Raw genomic sequence first — 19,224 nt, forward strand, 5'->3', positions numbered from 1 at the left:
TCTTTCTTAAAACCTCTGGGCATGGCCAAAACATGAGTATATCTGGTTGGATTATTTGCACTACAGGGAATTAGAGCCAGGACTGCTAGTTTTAAAACCATCAGCCTCTCACCTTACCCTGGGGGACTGCACCTCTGGCTCTAAGCAGTAGCACAGTAGCATGCAGAACCCATGGCTGAGGCTGGACCCCCTTTGGGCCAAGTGCTGCACAGACCCACAGTGAGGGACAGTTCCTGCCCCAAAGCTCTTACAGCCAAGACAGACACAGGTGGCAGTAGAAACAAAGGCCCTGAGAGGGGAAGGAACTTACCTAGAGTCACACAACCCTTCAGTGCCAGGGCAGGGAACAGACTCTAGGGGCTTGCCTACAGCCAGTAGGGAGAGCAGCTGTCCCAGTTTTATAGGGACAGTCCTGCCGTTCAGGGCTTTGTCCTGTATCGGTGCCTATTTCCCGCACCCCCTCTCAATTATTCACACTTGCTCTCTGGTCACTCTAGCAGCAGCCCACAGCAACGTGTCTCAGAGCCCACCCACCTCCATGGCTTCACAGCTCCAGCACAGCTCCTTTTAGCCCCAAAGCACAAGTCCAAGTGTGGATTCCCAAGCCCCAAGATGCCCTACCATGGGTGGCAGTTTGCTGTGCAGATGTACTTGGGCTTTGTCTACACGACATGCTTTGCCGGCAGAGAGTATGCAAATGAAGTGCTGGTTAGCATATTGTTGTGCGTCGTTTGCATAATGTATTCAAGAGAGATTTTTGCGCAAAAAAAAAGCAGGGTGGACATTTCCTTTTTGCACAAAACCCCCTTTTTGCACAAGATCCTTATGCCAGCCGGGAGAGGGATAAGGATCTTGTGCAAAAAGGGGGTTTTGTGCAAAAAGGAAATGCCCACGCTGCTTGTTTTTGCATAAAAACCCCTTGTGCAAAAACGGACCAGAAGAGATTATGCAAATGAAGTGCAAGAAAATGCTAATCAGTGCTTTGTTTGCATTTTCCAGCAAAGCACATAGTTTAGCCATAGCCCAATGGGCCTGACTTGCTTCCCCTCCCCAACCTGCTACACCACATGTTCCTCCCTGACCCAGGGTTAGAACCCAGGAGCACTGACTTGCTGCCTAGTGCCCTGTCCACTAGAGCCCAGGACTTTCCTAGCTAGGGCCTCCATAGATTATATATGATGATCTAAACAAACTGGCTAATCCCCAGCGAGGGGGCATTACATGGGCTCTGCTGACTGGCTTCCAGCAGGTGTTTTGAATTCCAATTATTCCTTCCATGGAGCAAAAATGTTTTGCAAGACATTGGGCAAAAGGAGAGGCACCCCGATGGCTCAGCCAGTGACTGGATCAAAGCCACAAGAGACTTGCTGAGCTCAGAATTCCAGCACCATAAGCCTAGCTACTGCATGAAGCAGGTGAGAAAATGAGCCAGGGAGAGTGGCCTGGCTGTAGCCCCCGCAAACATGCTTGCTCAGTGCTGTTTGCATGGCTCAGGGAGGGGGCCTGTATAAATCACTCTCCCTCCCACTCAGCTCAGACCCCACACTTGTCCCAGGGCTGGGAATAGAATCCAGGAGTCCCAGCTCCAGTGCTCTAACCACTAGACCACACTCCTTCCAGAGCCACTACAGAACCCAGAAGTCCAGCCTCCCTACCTGCCCACAGTAGCGAGCACAACACAAAAGTGAATTATGATGTTGCAACTTTTCCAGACTGTCTCCAATTAGGTGCTTGTGGTTGCTATGCACCAACTTGTTCACCTGCCTCAGATGCCCATTTCCCCACCCCTCTGCAGCACCCCAAGGACTGGTGTGCTCAGGGCATGCCCCATCATGCTGTGCCCCCCCTCCACCCACGACAGGGCCTGGGATAGTCCCTAGAAGTGGCAAGAGACAGTCTGACTCTGAGGTTATTTCAGCCTAGTGCCAGTTTCAGGAAGAGTGCGCTGGTTTCACCAGGAACACAGATGAGACCTGCCAAACTTGTTTCAAGCATGAGACACCCAACAGTGGCTGGATGGGAAATCTCTGGGTGTGCACAGCCCTTTGCAGACTACCCTACAATAACAAACCAAAGCTTATGCTCTTGGCTTTGATGGAACAGTGGGGTCTTGTGAGTGGCTCAGGAGAGCCAGAGCGTGCAGGTTCTAGACCAGCTGTAGAAGGGGGTAGTAAGGCCTATTGCATTACAACAGGTAGACTCAGAGACAGGATACCTGGGTGCTTGTCTTGGGTCTTCACAATTTTCTTTCCCACCTGGGCACAGTAATAGTGATGGGCAGTGTCTACTGTAAACAGCATGGAGGGTGGGGTCTGGTCTGGATGTGCCTGGGAGAACCTGCATTGCTGCATTCCTCCCTCTAGGACCCTGGCGCAGCAACAGTGCCAGGTCTGGAACCACACAGCAGGGACTGGCAGATCTGCCTCTCACAGCCTGGGCACAGGTCCCTGCTCAGCCACTAGGAACTCAGCTGAACAGTGACTGACCTAATCAGCTCCTGGGTCTGATGGGGAGCAGCAGGGAGAGTCTGCCGATACCAGGCTAGTTGGGCTCACATGATCACAGTGTTCCAAGCTCAGCTCCAGGTGCTGCTGTAATCATCATAAGAAGCATGACCTAATGGGGAGCTGCACTAGGCTGGGGTCTGTCGGTTGCACTGTATGGTACCAGCAGTGCACACTCCTGCTGCACTATGGCACATGAATGAAAAGATGCCTGCGGTAACAGGGCCCTGCTGTTGGCAGGCCCAAAATCCTGGCCCAGCCTGCGAAGGCCTGACGCTCAGTTGGCATTCCTGGCTCTGCCTGGCTGTACTGGGCTGGGCTGAGTGTTCATCACTTACAGCCTATCGCTTGAGGGTGGCAGGGAACGAGGGTCAGTCTGTTACTGCCCAGCATCTGGGGGATTCTGGAGCAAATCAGGAAACTGGAAAAAGGGGGCCCTGGTGCCTCCGTAAAGCTAGACCTCTGAGCCACTCTGCAAATGCTTGCAGAGCAGAGCACTGGTCAAGGGCACCTATTAACGCTTCAGGCTTTATACCAGGCCTGCTCCATCCTCCTCAGAGAGCGTAACACAGTGAAGACCCAACAGGATGGCAGAACTAGGGCACATATAGAGCCAGTGGCAGGGGCCGAGGGGCACACACACAGCTGGTGGCAGGGACCAGACCAGGGGCACACACAGAGCCGGTGGCAGGGACTGAGGGGCACACACAGAGCTGGTGGCAGGGACCGAGGGGCACACACAGAGCTGGTGGCAGGGACCGAGGGGCACACACAGAGCCGGTGGCAGGGACTGAGGGGCACACACAGAGCTGGTGGCAGGGACCGAGGGGCACACACAGAGCTGGTGGCAGGGGCCAGACTAGGGGCACACAGAGCTGGTGGCAGGGGCCAGACATGGGGCACACACAGAGCTGGTAGCAGGGGCTGAGGGGCACACACAGAACCAGTGGCAAGGGCTGAGGGACACACACAGAGCTGGTGGCTTTTGGGGAGGAATAGGAAATCCTATGAGAGAGGTTGGGGCACCAAGCACTTCTATTGGGGGAGTTGTAGGGAGTCCCTGAACTGATGGGTGCTAGGAGGGTGGTCTGAGGGAGCTGGTGGGAGATGGAGGGAGGCAAGTCGCCCTGAGCTAGGTGAGGAACTCGGCCTACACAAACTGCCACATGGGAGCACCTCCTCCCCCCACTCCAGAGCTTGTGTGTAATGCAGCAATATTTGATAAGTAGGAGCCTACCAAATTCTCAGTCCTCTTGGGGCAGTTTCACAGGCATGGGGTTTTTGAAGTCATAAATGTCATGTTTCAGCTTTTTAAATCTGACATTTCACGGTGTAGTCCTGACCCAAAAAGAACTTTGGCGGGGGTAGGGTTGCAAGGTTATTTGGCGGGGTTATGATACTGCTACTCTTACTTCTGCACTGCTACTGGCAGGGCTGCCTTCAGAGCTGGACAGCTGTAGAACGGCAGCTACTGGCCGGGAGTTGGACCCTCCAATCGTGGTATTGCCACCCTTACTTCTGTGCTGCTTTCAGAGCTGGGTGCTGGAGGGTGGAGGCTGGCAGCTGGAGGGGATGGCTGCTAGCCAGGCACCCAGCTCTAAAACTGGCACCCTGCCAGCAGCAGCAGCATAGAAGTGAGGGCGGCAATGTCATAGCACAGGGGTCTCCAAACTACGGCCCGCGGGCCGGATGCGGCCCGCGAGGCCCTCTCATCCGGCCCGCGAGGCCCTCTCATCCGGCCCGTGGAGACCTTTTTGTCTACGGAAAAAAAATTACGTGAAGAACAATTTGAGAACAAACTTGTCCGATGATAATCTCAGGTCACTGTTGATGTTAGGGACAACAAATCTAAAGCCAGAAATGTCTGCTATTTTGGCATCCAGGAAACAATTTCACCATTCACACTAATACAGGTGTTCATGTGTAGTGTATCAATGTGTTATTAAATAATAACTGAATAAAATAATATTAAATAAATAATTAAAAACAACATCCATGTTTTGATTGTTTTTTATTTGGACCTCAAGTGTGTAATCGGCCCCCGAAATGCTGTTTGATAGTTAATGCGGCCCTCGGGCTGAAAAGTTTGGAGACCCCTGTCATAGCATGTCACATTTACTGCTGTGCTGCTGCCTGCAGAGCTGAGCTCTAGGGCTGCCAGGTGTCCAGTTTTCGCCTGGACAGTCTGTTTTTTCTGGCCCCCCTGTCCGGTAAAAAAACCCCAGAAAATACCAGGCATATAAAATGTCCGGTATTTTCTGTTTTGGACAGAAGGCCCGTGGAGACATTCTTCCCCTGCTGCATCTGGTGGGGGTAGGGGGAAAGCATGGGGATTCCTTAAAGGTGCCCCCCCCTTTTTGGGGGGCTCAACAAGTTTGGTCTTCTGGGTTTGTTTGTTTTTTCTCCGTGTTCGGGATTTTTGGTGAAAGCATCTGGCAAGCCTGTCCAGCTCTGAGGGCAGCAGCACAGCAGTAAGTGGGACTTGCTGTGGCATTGCCACCTTTATTTCTGCGCTGCTGCCGGTGGGGTCCTGGCTTCAGAGCTGAGCGCCTGGCCGACAGCCACCACTCTCTGGCCACACAGTTCTGGAGGCAGCACAAAAGTAACGGGAGGGCAACACTGCAACTCCCCTAAATAACCTTGGGACCTGCCTGCCACCTGCCTTGCGGGTCAGTTTGAGAAACTCCCCCATGTGAGAAAGGTTGGTCTCCTGTGAGGTCTGCTTGGGACAGGGTAAAAGCGCACTTCATAAAACCAGCTTTCACAGGGCAGCCCGGACTTCGTCGTCTGTGACACGTTTTTCATGGCCGTGAGTTTGGTAGGTACCTATTAATAATGCTGCTTGGGGTGCCGAGGCCACTCATCTCTTTGCAGCAGCTGCAAGGAGACAGCTCAGCACCTTCTGCTGCTAAAACCCTACGTCCTTCAGCTAATGTACAAATGCCATTAGCCACTAGCAGTGTGGGGCTCATGACACACAGCCAAGCAGGCTGATGCCAGCCAGTAGAGGGCAGCAGCAACTCAGATCTACTGGCCAGCATGCTGCAAGGTTGAGCATCCTCAGTCCAGCCCTCCCTGCTCCGTGCACTGGACACCGCCCTGCCTTATGCCCCGAGCTGGTGATTGACCCATCCAGCCCCTCACCCCATCTCACAGCTGGACCCTGCTCCAGAGTTCTAGTGCCAGAGAGAAGGGGCTAGAACAGTGAGGTGCAGGGGCTGGGAGCCAGGACTCCTGGGTTCTAGCCCCAGTGCTATGAGGGCAGTAGGAGCTGGGGGGTTAGAGCACTGGGGAAGCTGGGGCACCTGGCTTCTATCCCCCATGTTCTGGAGGAGCAGTGAGCACTGGGAGGAGTCCAGCTCCCTGGTGGGGCCACAGGAGAGAGAGATGGTGCCCAGGCACGTTGGGGCAGGTGCCAGCTGAGTCACAGGCACCGGCAGTGTCAAGAAAAAACAAACAATCTCTGCTTCAGCCACAGGGAGGCTCCCTACAGAGCAGGTTTGGGGGCTGGTGGGAGGCAGGGGGGTTAGGAACAGGAGGAACCAGAGACAGAATTAGGAGGCGGGGGCATGGGGATGGCAGAGGCAGCATGAAGAGGCATGAGGATCAATGGGGAGGAAGCAGCATGAGATTCACGAGTTCCATGGACCATTATGATTATTGAGACCAACCTCCCGTGTAACGACCATGGAGAATCCCTGCATGAATCCCCCTTTTGGATCAGAGCAGGTTAATCACTGGGACCCCAAGGCTTTTTCAGAGGCACTGTTGGGGGCCCAGCGCACTGGGAGCGGCAGTTGGCAACAGGGAAGCACCAGGAGGGGAAGAGCTATGGCTGGGCTCCGCTGCCAGCCCCCTCGTAACAACTCTGTGGCCAGGCAGGAGCCAGATTAAACTCTGACTCCTGCAGTCACTGGGATGTCTCCTGCCCAAGCACTCCCTCCTCTCTCAAGCCAACAGATCCAGCTCCAGCCCACACGCCGAGATCAGGGTTTCATGTTTGCAGACAGAGGTTACAGGGGCAGCAGCCAGCCTGTGCACAGGACGGGGAGCCGGGGCTCTCAGCATCTATCCCTGGCTTGGAGGAGATTGGCTAGACAGAGGGAAAACAGACACCAGGACTCCCAGGTTCAATGCCCACCTCTGCAGCCAGTACAGCATGTGCTTCCGGCAAGTCCCTGCCTCTCTGAGCCGCCCGTTATTCGCTAGCTGAGGGCTTGTCATACAGTTATGAGTGTGACCGACACGTTGTGGCTGCAGAGCAGGGGATGCCAATAGTCTGTCATGGAGAAGGCAGGCGTTTCTGTTGTTGGGAGGCCCACACGCCAGGAGTCCTGGTAGGGGAGGGAGGCGACAGTTGGAAGTCAAGATTCCCGGGCTTTCTTCCCAGCTCTGGGAGAGGAGTAGCATCTACTAGTTAGAGTGGGTGGGGAACCAGGACTCCACTCCCAGCTGTGGGAAGGTCCAAGGATTCATGTAGCTTGGAGTCCTGGGCTAACAGCGCTTAGCCCTCTCTTCTAATCCCGCTTTGATTCACTCTAGAAACCCTCCCATCCGTAGCTAGCCTTGGCTCAAGACCCTCTTCCCCGCAGTCAAGTCTCCCCTCACCATCTGTATATTACGCTAAACAGGTGGAGCTCCTGGGGTCTCTCACAAGAAGGCTGGTTTCCTAACCCTTTAATCCTTCTCATGACTCTTCTCTAACCTCTCCCTAATTCAGCCATAGCCTTCCCAAAGTGCACTCACTGGAGCTGGAAGCAGGATTCCAGCAGCAACCACACCCAAGCCAACTACAGAAGTAACATGACCTCTCTACTCCTACTCGAAATTCCCGTTTGCGCCTGTGACTGAAGTAGCACAAATACCACATTGAGTGTGAATCTGTTGTCTACGGGAAAGCTTTGTCGGTATCAGATCAAGTGTGAATGAAAACTGATGTAGTTCTACCACAGCAACCCCCTCTCGTGAGGACTCCCATTCTGGGATGGGTGCCCTTTTTGGTTTAGTTTGGCTCTCTTGAGAAGGGATGTAAGCCAGCCTCAGAAAAGTCATTCTTGTACCAACAGAAGGCATGTACCACCCAGCCAGGGCCCTGGCACACTGCATTATGTCTGTCCTGGTGTGATTTGTTTAGTCACTAGTGTTGTATTGATACATCCCCCTAGCAGTTCTGGCTGCCCAGAGTGCGAAGCTCTCTCGTTGTGGTTTGAAAATAAGCTGGCAGCTGTTTGAAAATAGCATTGACTCATGAAAACCAGATGAATTGTGGGATAGCTGGAGTGGACTCATGGGAGATCCAAGAATACACCATGTGAAACACCCCAGAGTGCAGTGCGCCCAGCAGGGGAACACTGCACCCTGCGATACCTGTGTGCTTACTACATACAAGTAGTTTTGCTATTGGCCTTATCTGACCCCATCACTATATTGTCTGAACACCTCATTAGCATTAAGGCCTTCACGGTTATACCATCCCTGAGTGTAGCACATGGTTATCCCTATTGTACAGATGGGGAAACTGAGGCACAAAGTGTGTAAGTGACTTGCCCTGTAGCTCATAGGAAGATCGTGACAGGGCTGGCAAGTAGACATGGGTCTCTTAAGGCCCTGGCCAGCATGCTAGCCATGGGTACATCCTCCCTGGTGGGGGTTATACAGCAATAATTATGGATGTGTAACTGCAACTTTCCCTGTTAGCCAAGTCCTACATCTTCTTCACAGCCAAATTACCAACTGCAGAGTCAGACTGGTAGGAGCTTCTCAGACCCTGGTGTCAGTGCCAGGCTGTGGATTCGGGCAGCAGGCAATGAGAAGATGACAGGACGCTTGGGTGGGAGGCACGCCCAGCACCCACTGTGCAGCAGGTTAGTGAGTGGCTCACGGAGGTCAGGAGCAGCATGAAGCCGTGGGCCTGCTGGCAAACGCAGAGCAAGCCACGCCCTGCCTGTGCCTGGGGAACATTGCTAAAATCTCCAGGGTTGGCAGCTCCATCAAAGAACAGTCGTAGCTTATTCAGCTGAGCTAGAGTGCAGAAGATCTGCAGAGGGCTAGGGGACTAGTCTGGGAGCTGGGCTTGATTCCCAGCTGTACTACAGACACCCTGCATGACCCTGAGGAATTTGCTTTCCCCCTCCTGGCCACAGGCTCCCCTTCTAAATAATCCACCCGTTGTCTGATCTGACTGTGAGCTCTTCAGGACAAGGACTGTGTGTCTCTGTGCAGCACCTGGCCCCACTGTCCATCAGGGTCTGTGTGTGCAGGGCCCTACAGAATGGAGGACAGTGAGATACGGAGAGGGGCAGGGATTTATTTGCCCAAGGTCACAGAGGAAGTGGATGGCTGAGTTGGGAACTGGAGCCAGGTTTCTTGCATTTCAGGCCAGGGCCTAGCCACTAGGCCACATTTCCTCTACCCTTTCATTCAGCATGTCCTCTTCCACTTCTCTCTGAAGCCTCGAGTCTCTCTAAATAGCCTGGAGGACCTAGGACTGTGATTCTGTTTGCATCACTGATGCTATATAAAAAAAAAATGAGTTACATTAGTTTCACAACCCGCTTGCTTTACACCCATTATCACGTGCACTGATAGACAAATGCTGCTAACGAGCAATCTGAACTCTGCCCACCCCTTTGTAGCAGAGGATTAGCGCCCCTTGCAGTATATCCATTAGAGGAAGGAAATAATCAGTGTAAACTGGAGCATGGGGTAGGGAAAACGGACATGTCTGAGGTCCATCTGTAGATGGCAAAAAGTGATTGTTGGTGGCAGCAACTGTGCATTGTAGCTGAAGAAGCAGAAATGAGAGAACTGTGAATAAAACCCAGGAGTTCTGACGACCTCTCTGTCTTCTGTAGCCCCCTACACACCTCCCAGCATGCCCTGCTTCAACCTCTTAACAGCACTTCCTGTCACTTCGCCACCCAGAGCCTGTTCCTTGGGGCTTGGCCACTCAGGAAAGTTTTACTGATTATAGTTTATCAGTACAAGAGAGGCATTATAGGGTTTAGCTTGAACCCTTTCCAAGTGACATTAGTTAACCTGAAAAAAAGTCCTTCTTATACTAGAACTAGCATGGCTGGCTTCACAGCATTCAAGGCTAGAAGGGACCGTAAGACCATCTCGTCTAACCTGTATATCCCAGATCAGAGCATTTCACCCAGCCGTTCCCCATGTCTTGAGCCCAATAATTCATGTCCGGCGAAAGAATCTTCCAGCAAGACAGCGAGAGGAGACTGGACATGGAGACATCAAGAGACAGACTCCACCACTGCCGTTGGGAGTTTTCGTGGTTAATCCCTGTCCCTGGGAAACTCTGCTGTCTTATTTCTAACCACAGCAAGTCTGGCTTCAACTTCCAGCCACTGGGTCTTCTTCTGCCTTTCTCTGCTCTAAAAGGCTCTTTTAGTCTCTGGCTGGTTTTCCCCATGAAGGTGCTTTACATGGTGAGCAAGTCACCTCTTGATTTTCTTTCTGATAAACTAAGCAGATTGGGCTCCTTCAGGCTCTCGCTGGCTGGCCCACGGATCATTTGTGTGGCTCTTCTCCACACCCACTTGGATTTTTTCACATCCTTTTTAATCAAACACCACAGGTGAGGCTAAACCAGCATAACTGTACCGGTTAAAATTCACACCTTCATTCACACCCTATTGGGCGTGTTGGCAAAGTGGTCGATAAAATAGTTCCAGGTCTCCCATGTCCTGCAGCTGCGCTTCCTTTAGCAGTGATCCAGTTATTGGAAAGCTCTCCAGCAGGTAGTCAACAAAGCTCCTGTGTCAGGGAGCTGGAATGTCCGGCTGGACCAGCCAATTCATTCCTGGCTTATCGCTATTGCTGGGAGCTAGAGAGCTCCTGCACATGCTCCCCCATGAGTCACAAGACTGAGGCAGCCTGTGGGGGAGTGTGGTTTCCTGTACAATCAGTTGGCTCATCTCAGCCCTGACCAAGATAAAAGTTGTCCCTTGGATGCTGGGCATTGCACTGATCCCCAATCACTCACTGGGAGCCCCAAATGAAATGGGGGGTCCTGTTACTTAGACACCCCCAAAAAAAGACTGGGGCCCTCCGTCATGCCAAGCACTGCACAAACCATCCCCTCTCCTGAAGACCAGGGTCTCCTTCATACCACGTGGGACCGTTCCTGCCCCAAGCACGTTACACTCTCCCAGACAAAAGGATTCTTCTACAGTGGGGACCCAGAGATGCTGAAAGGGGGACCAAGGTAGGGTTGCCAGGTGTCCGTATTGACCTGGACGGGCTGGTATTTTCACCTCCTGTCCGGTAAAAAATTTCAGAAAATACCAGACACCTAAAATGACACCAGTATTTTCTGATTTTTTCCCGACCAGGAGGCAAAAATACCGGGTGCTTACCTGGCTCCACAGGGGAACTGTCTGGCCCAGAGCAGGAAGACAAGATGGCGGATGGCCACTGGCCACCTGTTAGGGCCAAAAAGCCTCAAAGGCATTTCTTAAAGGGGCCATGCTGGGCTTTTTTATTATTTTATTTTATTTTTTGCTGAATAACTCTTGGGGTCCTTTTATTTTTGTTGTTCAATAACTTTGGTCTCCCCCCCTTTTTTTCCCCCTAATCAGAATTTTGGAGGGGGGGGGTTGTGTTCGGTATTTTTGGTTAAACCATCTGGCAACCCTAGACCAAGGCCACACAAGAAGCCTATGCCAGAGCAAAGAACTGAGCACAGCTCTCCTGAGTCCCAGGCCTGTGTGACTTACCCACAAGACCCCCCGTGCCCTGCTTCTTCCTGCTGCTGTGCTCAGACCACCATCCCAGAGCTGGCAATAGAACCGGGAGTTCTGGCTCCCAGTCTCCCTGCTCTGACCACTAGACCCTATGCCCTAGGATAGATGACTGGCTCCTGTGAGGAGAGGGATGCAGGGAAAGTCACCCAGAGGACCAAGGAGGGGGCATGGCAAAATTCAGCAATCACAGTTTTGGCAGGGCACAGTGCAACTCTTGGGAGCTACCACAAGTCACCTCTGCACCCTAGGTACCTAATCTCATACTCTAACCACACATTGTTAGTCCCCCTGCCCACATGCCCATCCACACCAGGAACAGAACTCAGGAGTCCAGATTCCCACCCTTTGCTTCCCTAAAGAGCAGGCCCCACTCTGTGCTACACCAGGGGACAGAGGGAGCCTAGGAGCACTGACCTCTCTCCCTCCCCGGCCTGGATTTGAACCCCAGCTCCAGATCCTTGTCTCTGCTCTGCATGTACTCTTCAAGCCACATGCATGTCGAAGGGCCATGAGCCACGACAGCTGCCATACTGTTAGTGGTTAATGAGAGGCTTTGGCAGAGTCCTGGCTTGCAGGAGTAGCACCGACTCTTGAGCGAGTTCCCTCCCCCCCAAAGCCCAATGCCAGCAGGTTACAGCGTGACTCACATTTGCTGTGCTTGCTGCAGTTGATCATTAACAACCCAGCGTGATGCTGCCATCCTAAAGTGACCGCTGGGCACGGCTGGGAGATGGAGCCTGAATGCAGGGCCTCCTGCAATGAAGTGCACAAAGGAGGAGGATTCCATACCACCAGCACCCCCACTTGTACATCCTTTACCTGCCCTTTCTGCTCTGGGGGGGGAAGTGACATGCATGTTCAAACACCAGCCATGTACACACATGCATGCACATGGCCATGCTCTCACGCCAGCTCCATACACACACACATCCAGGCTCACCATACATGTGCTCTCACACCAGCTGCATTTAGAATAGTGATAGAAATGTAGCCGTGTTAGTCTGGGGTAGCTGAAGCAAAATGCAGGACAATGTAGCACTTTAAAGACTAACAAGATGGTTTATTAGATGATGAGCTTTCGTGGGCCAGACCCACTTCCTCAGATCAAAAAAAAAAAAAGAAAGAAAGAAAAAAAACAGCTGCATTCACACACATCCCAGCTATTCACAAACCCCTTGTGCTCTCACACTAGCTGTATTATCTGTCACACACACACACACACACACACAATCTCACCAACTACTTCCACAATTAACTTTGGACCCTGAGGAAAATAGAAAATAGCCCTAACACCCATTGGAGACACGCATCATGAATCAAAGAGCTCTCCGGGGGAAGCCCGGCCCTGCAGTTAGGACACTAACCTGGGCTGTGGAGGACCAGGATTCAAGTCCCTGCTCTGCTACAGACTTCCTGTGTAACCTGGGGCAAGTCTCTTTCCTTCCCCCCTTTGTGCCCCAAGTTCCCTTCCCACTCTATAGTCCCAGTGTGGGTGCTACAGGGCCGGGATTGTTTCTTTGCATGTCCCTGCAGCACCTGGCCACATAGGGGCCCTGCTCTCAGGTGGGACCCCAGGTGCTACTATAATGTTACTAATAAGGTGCATTCCCCTAACAAGCTCCTATGCTTGGGCTTTTCGTGTGCTTTCGTAATGCATCTAGTAAGTTAGCCACACGTACAGTAACCTCGCTGAATGGGACATCAGGCGCCTGATGAGTGTGTGTAGCAAACACCTCTCAGAAAGGGTTAAAGAGAGTGCTGAGCAGTTGTAACAATTGACCAGCCATTCATTAGAACACCTAGTGAGTTATTAGCTCTTAAAAGCCTGTTTGGAAATGGAACTTGAACAGAAGTGTTGGCAAAAGGCCCCCAATTCCGTTCTTACTGCAAGCCCCTTGGTGCTCCAGCACATTCAGTGCAAGGCTGAGGCAAACCAAACACTCACATAGCTGGAGCCGAACAGACAAGGGTTAAAAATCGGTGATGTCTCCTTTTCACAGCTCAGAGTTTGCTGGAAGCCTCAGTTCTTTACCAGTCAATCAATCACTCGGCAGAGAGCCCTCTGAAATCAACAGCTATTGTTGTATCCAAAAATTACCTGCCAAGATTCCAGCCTGGTTACCTTGGTGACAAAACAACACACGCGCACGGTTGACACTTGGGCTCTCTTTTTAAACATGCATTAGCTCTCCTCGCTGATAGCAACAGGTACAGGGAGAGGTTTGTATTGCAGCAGTGCCTAAGCATCTACTCTGAGATTGGCTTTCCCACCATGCCAGGTGCTGCACAGACATACAGGTTCCATAGAGATCAAAGGGGCCCCCTCATGCCAGATACTGCCCAGACACACCCCAAGTATTATCTGGAGCCCCACGTTGTGCCACGTGCTACAACACAGACCCCCCCCCAGATAAAAATATGGGGAATTACTCCCCCCCTTCAAGCTGTGCTACACAGACACAATGGGAGCCTGACCTTGCCTTGAAGAGGTTAGAGTCCAAGCAGATAGAGGATTATTCACCCCATTTTGCAGACAAGGGAAATGAGGCCCAGATGAAGTGACGTGGCAGAGGGTTCCCAAGCACTGTGTGGCAGAGCCAGCCCTTGAGGCCAGAAGTCCAGCAGGCTTGTGTGGTGCTTTCACCAGAAAGCTGCCACTTCATCCAACCTGGCAACTTGATACGGCCCAGCTCGGCTTTGGGACGGAGCAGGAGTCGTTCCTGCCCAGGAAGTGCTATAGCAAAAGTAGCCTTACAGGGGATCTGAGGAAAAAGAGGGGGTTTGTGGAAGGGAGGGGCTCTGCCACTGCCCTTCTGAGGAGACCTTGGCTGGGCCCTTTCTCCTCACACCCTTTAATGGCTGAAGTTCTGAGCTCAGCAGGGTACAGATGGTCTTTCAGTCAAGGGATTGGGGTCTGGGCAGTGCTCCCTGCGAAGGGGGCCCTGATCTCCTTTGGGCCTTCTGGGCACTACCCAGATGCAGTCTGGGCAAGGATACACATGCCATAAATGGGGCTTCAACCTCACCCTGGGGCAACACTTGGCCCAATTGCAACCCTTCCCCCCACCAACGGAGCTGCAGCAACAAGGCAATACCATATTACTACTAATAGTGCACACCATGTAATTGGCATTACCATAGTGTTATTAATTACATGCGTGTCATAGGGGAACCCTGATCTTGGTCATCATATCTTGGTTCTACCTTGCGACTAGTACTCATGCACCTGCTATAATGGGTCCCCCCCCAACTGGACCAGTGCTGGCACACCAGGGCCCCCTTCCCTCTCTCATAGGGATACAGACACAGGTGCACTAAAATGGCAGGGATTTCAAAAGCTGTTTTTAAACAGACATCATTTCTGAGCTACAGATCAGGAGCTGAATAAATCACATTTGCTTTCAAGTTAGTCACATAAGCCTCTACTGTGGTCCCATGGAGAATATGCTTTGCCCCTGAAATGGTTGATTAACTTTAGCAAAAAATAAAAGGTAATTTCCTGCCAAGTGCCAGGCCTGGTTTTCTGAAGTTTGGTTCCTACAAGATCTCCAGCACGATCAAGTGCTTTACCTAATGCAGCCAGCGCCTAAACCAGAAAAACAAGTCCTGTTCAGTTGGGGAGGGTGAGTAATTGTATTTCCACTGCCTTGCAAGAAGGAGCCAGCAGAGGTAAGCGTTACATCATAGATGTTTTTTTAAAAGGCTGCTATGGCCCAGAGTTTGAGACAGGAGTGGCAGGCAGCAAGCTGCGAGATGCTACCTTGGATGTGATTCGCGGGTCCTTTTCTGGTGTATTATTATAGTAGGAAAAGCAAAGTCTGGTCTCCACTGGGCCATTCTATAGACTGCTGGAGATCTTAAGAGGTCTGCCAAATAAGGAGCCAAGGAAGTAATATCTAGATTATAACATGCATTGTAAGGTTACCAAGGCACCTCACTCACAACCCAGGATCCCCTTGTGTCTGGTACTGCCCAAACACGGAACAAGAAATGGTCCCTAAAAAGATTTTTTAGATCAATTTCAAACTGTTCTTCTTCCAAATGTAAATAAAAGGCACCCACAAATCTGCTTCAGATTGAAGCAGATGCACATGGAGGGAGGAAAAGCTACAAGAGCCAGTTTAGGTTCCGTGCTAGAAGAGACAATCTGTGACTTGCCAGCTCTTTCTCTACATCAAACAGATGTTAAACAAGAGCATTTGCAGCCTGTGTATCACAGGAGTAGCAGAGGCAGGATTAGAACCCAGGGTTCTCAATAGCAAGCCTGTTGCCCCCTCCCCGTCACTCACCTAGAGCACACACCTTCACTTTTAGCCAAGTGATAATCCATTATTGGGGGGTAAGGGCTAAATTCCTTGATCAAGATCCAAACTTCAAAGAAAAATAATTAAAGAAATCATAAGTAAGAAAGTGGTAGAAATGTAGCTGTGTTAGTCTGGTGTAGCTGAAACAAAAACCAGGACTATGTAGCACTATAAAGACTAACAAGATGGTTTATTAGATGGTTTTTAATATGAGGAAGTGGGTCTGGCCCACGAAAGCTCATCACCTAATAAACCATCTTGTTAGTCTTTATAGTGCTACATAGTCCTGTTTTGTATAAGTAAGAAAGATTTTGCTGTCCATTCAAAAACATCTGATGGCCTGGATGCGGCCCATAGCCCATCTGTGGACTACCCTTGCTGTAAGCCCTTGTCTGCATACAGTATCTGTACCACTTTAATTCCATTGGTGTAGTTAAAATGGAACAATGCACCTGACATAGTCAGAGTTCTACTATTATCAATGTACTTTTGCTAGGGCAATGCTGTCCATGCAGCAATGGTTTTTAAACCAGGGCACATAGACCCCAAGGGGTATGTGAGTTTTCATCAGGGTCTACACATAAAAAACTCTGTAACAGTGGGCACTACACTTTATTTAGTAAGACTTGCCATTCTAACTATGGATAGATTATGACCCTGTCTCAGATGGGGGTAGATTGTAGCCTCTATTTGGAAAAGGGTGCACGGCAAGTTTGAAAACCACGGCCCTACAGGAAGAAGGGGAAGAAACGAGACCAGCCTCAGTAACAGATCTGAGAAGGAAATTTCTTCTGATGCAAAAGTGGCCAGAGGTAGCTGGGACTTTCTCACCTTCTTGACAGATCAAAGATCAGCCACTGCTGGAGATGGAGCAGGAGTTGAACTAGTGCTCTAAGGTGGTCCCAAGAACTCTCTGGCCTTGACACGTGGTTGGTGGATCCTGCTCCTGTGCTCAGGTTCTAACTAAGCAGCAAATTTTTGGGTGTGAAGGAATCCCCCCCACTTCAGAGTGACAGAGACGGGGGATTGCTTTCCTCTGCAGCATGGCATGGGGGTCACCTGCTGGGATCATCTGGCTACGTCTCACCTCAATGATCCCTGGCCATACCTGGGGCGTCAGACATTGGTGGCCCCTCCTATTCTGGGCCCAGGGCTCACGAGAGGTCAGGTACCTCAGGACTGAAATGCTTTAGTCTCACTAACGTCATTGAGCTAAGTACGGAGGTGGCTGGGTGAAGTTTAAAGGGCCTGAGATACACCAAGGGATCAAACTAGATGACCTCATGGTCCCTTCTGGCCTTAGACTCTCTGGAACCGCAGCCGTGCTAGGCATGAGTATCTCTCCCCCATGCCCCAGCCATGAGTACAAAACCTGTGGGTAGGCCAGGCCCGAGCTTTTCCTTCGCCGATGGACACCTTCAGTCCTGCATGTGTTTAACTTGAAGCATATGTCTCATTCCCTTGCTTCCCCTATGATGATACCCATCTCTTTCAGGGACCAGGCCTTTGGTCCACAATGGCTGGGTAGACTAAGGAAATTATTCTTAACTAGGAGGGCAAATGGGCCCCCAGTTCTCCCCCACCCACAGGGTTAAACAGCCAGCAGCTGGGAGTGGAATTCAAATTCACCCTGGAAATGCCAAAGCAAATTCTGTCTGACGGCCAGGAAGGTGGCTGATTCCCATCACATGCAGAGCTTTTAAATCAAGCCTCGACGTTTTGTCCCCAGCGTGATAGATCTGGACCCTCCCTGACTTGTGGGCTTAACTCAGGAAGCAGCAGGAGAAATGCTCCAGCCTGGGGGATGCATGAGGCCCAGTCAGACCATTATAACAGCCCCCTTCTGGGCTGGACCTTAAATTGTGAACTCCGCTTGGCTTGTAAGCTCTCTTGGGCAAGTGGTGCTTCAAGAGAAGCCAGCACAGAACCTGGCCACATGGGGCCATATCTCTGCCCAAAGGCAGGAGGGCTGGGCAGCATCTAGCACAACCGGGACAGAGACATGCTTTTAGTCAGCTGGAACAGGACATTGGCCCTGCTTTCAGTGCAGGGGTCTGGCCAGCAACTAGCTCACCCCTGCTGCCTAGTTACCCCCCTCGCCTCCTCCTCACACACATTCATTCTCTCTTGGGACCGGAGGTGGTACTGGCCTACTCAAAAGGACAGCTGGCAGAGGCGACTGGTGCCTGTGGGGAGGAGAGGGTGCAGGTGGGGCCACCCAGAGGAACAGGGAGGGCGCGTTACTGGGCACCCCAGTTGGCAATTGGTTTGGTGGGGAGACAGAGGGGCGGTGCCCACCCAAGTTCTACAATGAGTCACCTGTGACAGCTGGTATCAAATGAGGTGGCTGTAGCTGAATGCGGGAGTTGCAAAAGCTGGGAGGAATGTTTGGAAGATGTCAGCTGTTTGCAGGGGAGTACTAAAGATGCTTATGGAAGGAGGCCATTGGCCCAAACCTTTGGGAGGAGCTTGCCTTTCACTTACCGGTGGTTCCTCAAACACACAGTCAGGGTGCTTTGAAACAAACTAAATGGGGGCTGGGTTCCACAAACAGCTTGTTGCTGCGCTACAGCCAGACTAGCTCAAGGGTGAGCTCTTCAGGGGAGGAATCATCTTTTGGTCTGTTTGTTTGTACAGCACCTAGCACAATGGGCCCCCGGCTGGGGCTGGGGCGGCTGGGTCTGACTGACATGTATCAAGACAGATCCATTCTGGGTAGAATTAGTCCAACAACTTGGGGTGTTTTCCCCCCTTATCACACACCTCTGAAAGGCCAAGTGCTCGCCCTATAGAGCTTACAAATAGGAAGGGAAAAGGGTGGTTTGATCCCAGTCTCCGAGTACCTACATGACGAATCCAAATTTGGAAGTGGGCTCCCCCATCTAGCACAGAAAGGTCAAATACAGCCCAGTGGCAGGAAGCTGAACAAATTCAGAATGAAAGGAGGAGCCCCTTTCAACAGACAGAATAATTAACCAAGGGTTGCAGGGGATTCCCCATCTCTGGCAATGTTTAAATCAAGACTAGACGTGTTTCTACAGAATAGCACTAGTCCAACCAGAAGTTACTTGAGGGACATCCTGGGGCCAATGGTAGACCTTTCTGACCTTAAAAAATCAGTCCGAAACTATGGTTTTATTTCTGAATGGCATTGTTTTGACCCAAAAAATCAATACCTTGATTATCTGCCTGCTTCTCATTTCCATCAAGTGCCAAATTGTAAATGTCTGTTAAAATTAAAGGGCCTGGAACTATCTCTTGTTAACTACAATTGTTAAACATTGCAGCAATAGTGGTGTTCATCTGTGGATCTCAAAGCACTTTACAAAAGAACGTTAGTAGCCCCATTTTACAAAGGATGAAACAGCAGCAGAGAAAGGAGCAAAGACTCAGCCAAGGACAGGGGCTGAGCTGAGTCTAAAACTAAGGACTCTGAAGTCTCAGTCCAGTGCTATACCCACTGCCTGTGGAAGCATAAAGCCGTTGTAGCTCTGTTCAGGTTAAGCACCACACACAAGATGGTACCTTCCCAAAGAACCCCAGCCCATGCGCCAAAGCTCACAGTTTTAAAGTGTTTATTGTTTCTAAAGTGCTGAATACTTAGAAACCCCATTGGAGCTAATAGGATTTGAAGGAATTCCAGAAATCAGGCTCTCT

The 19,224-nt window shown here is 51.2% G+C and overlaps 1 protein-coding gene and 1 long non-coding RNA gene across 4 annotated transcripts in view; both read right to left on the reverse strand.

Annotated features, from left to right (window-relative positions):
• CDC42BPG (CDC42 binding protein kinase gamma) overlaps nt 1-19,224 on the reverse strand; it is a 67,865-nt gene that overhangs the window by 40,701 nt on the left and 7,940 nt on the right. The gene's annotated exons all lie outside the window — the stretch shown is intronic.
• Nucleotides 8,782-13,396, reverse strand: LOC112543610 (uncharacterized). Its single transcript, XR_003086842.3, has 3 exons — nt 13,209-13,396; nt 11,911-12,016; nt 8,782-9,017 (listed from the first exon to the last, which is right to left on the reverse strand). It is a non-coding gene; the product is annotated as an uncharacterized LOC112543610 (long non-coding RNA).

This window comes from Pelodiscus sinensis, chromosome 11 (genome assembly GCF_052426305.1).
Source record: "Pelodiscus sinensis isolate ZL-2025 chromosome 11, ASM5242630v1, whole genome shotgun sequence".
In the NCBI taxonomy this organism is placed as follows: Eukaryota; Metazoa; Chordata; order Testudines; family Trionychidae; genus Pelodiscus; species Pelodiscus sinensis.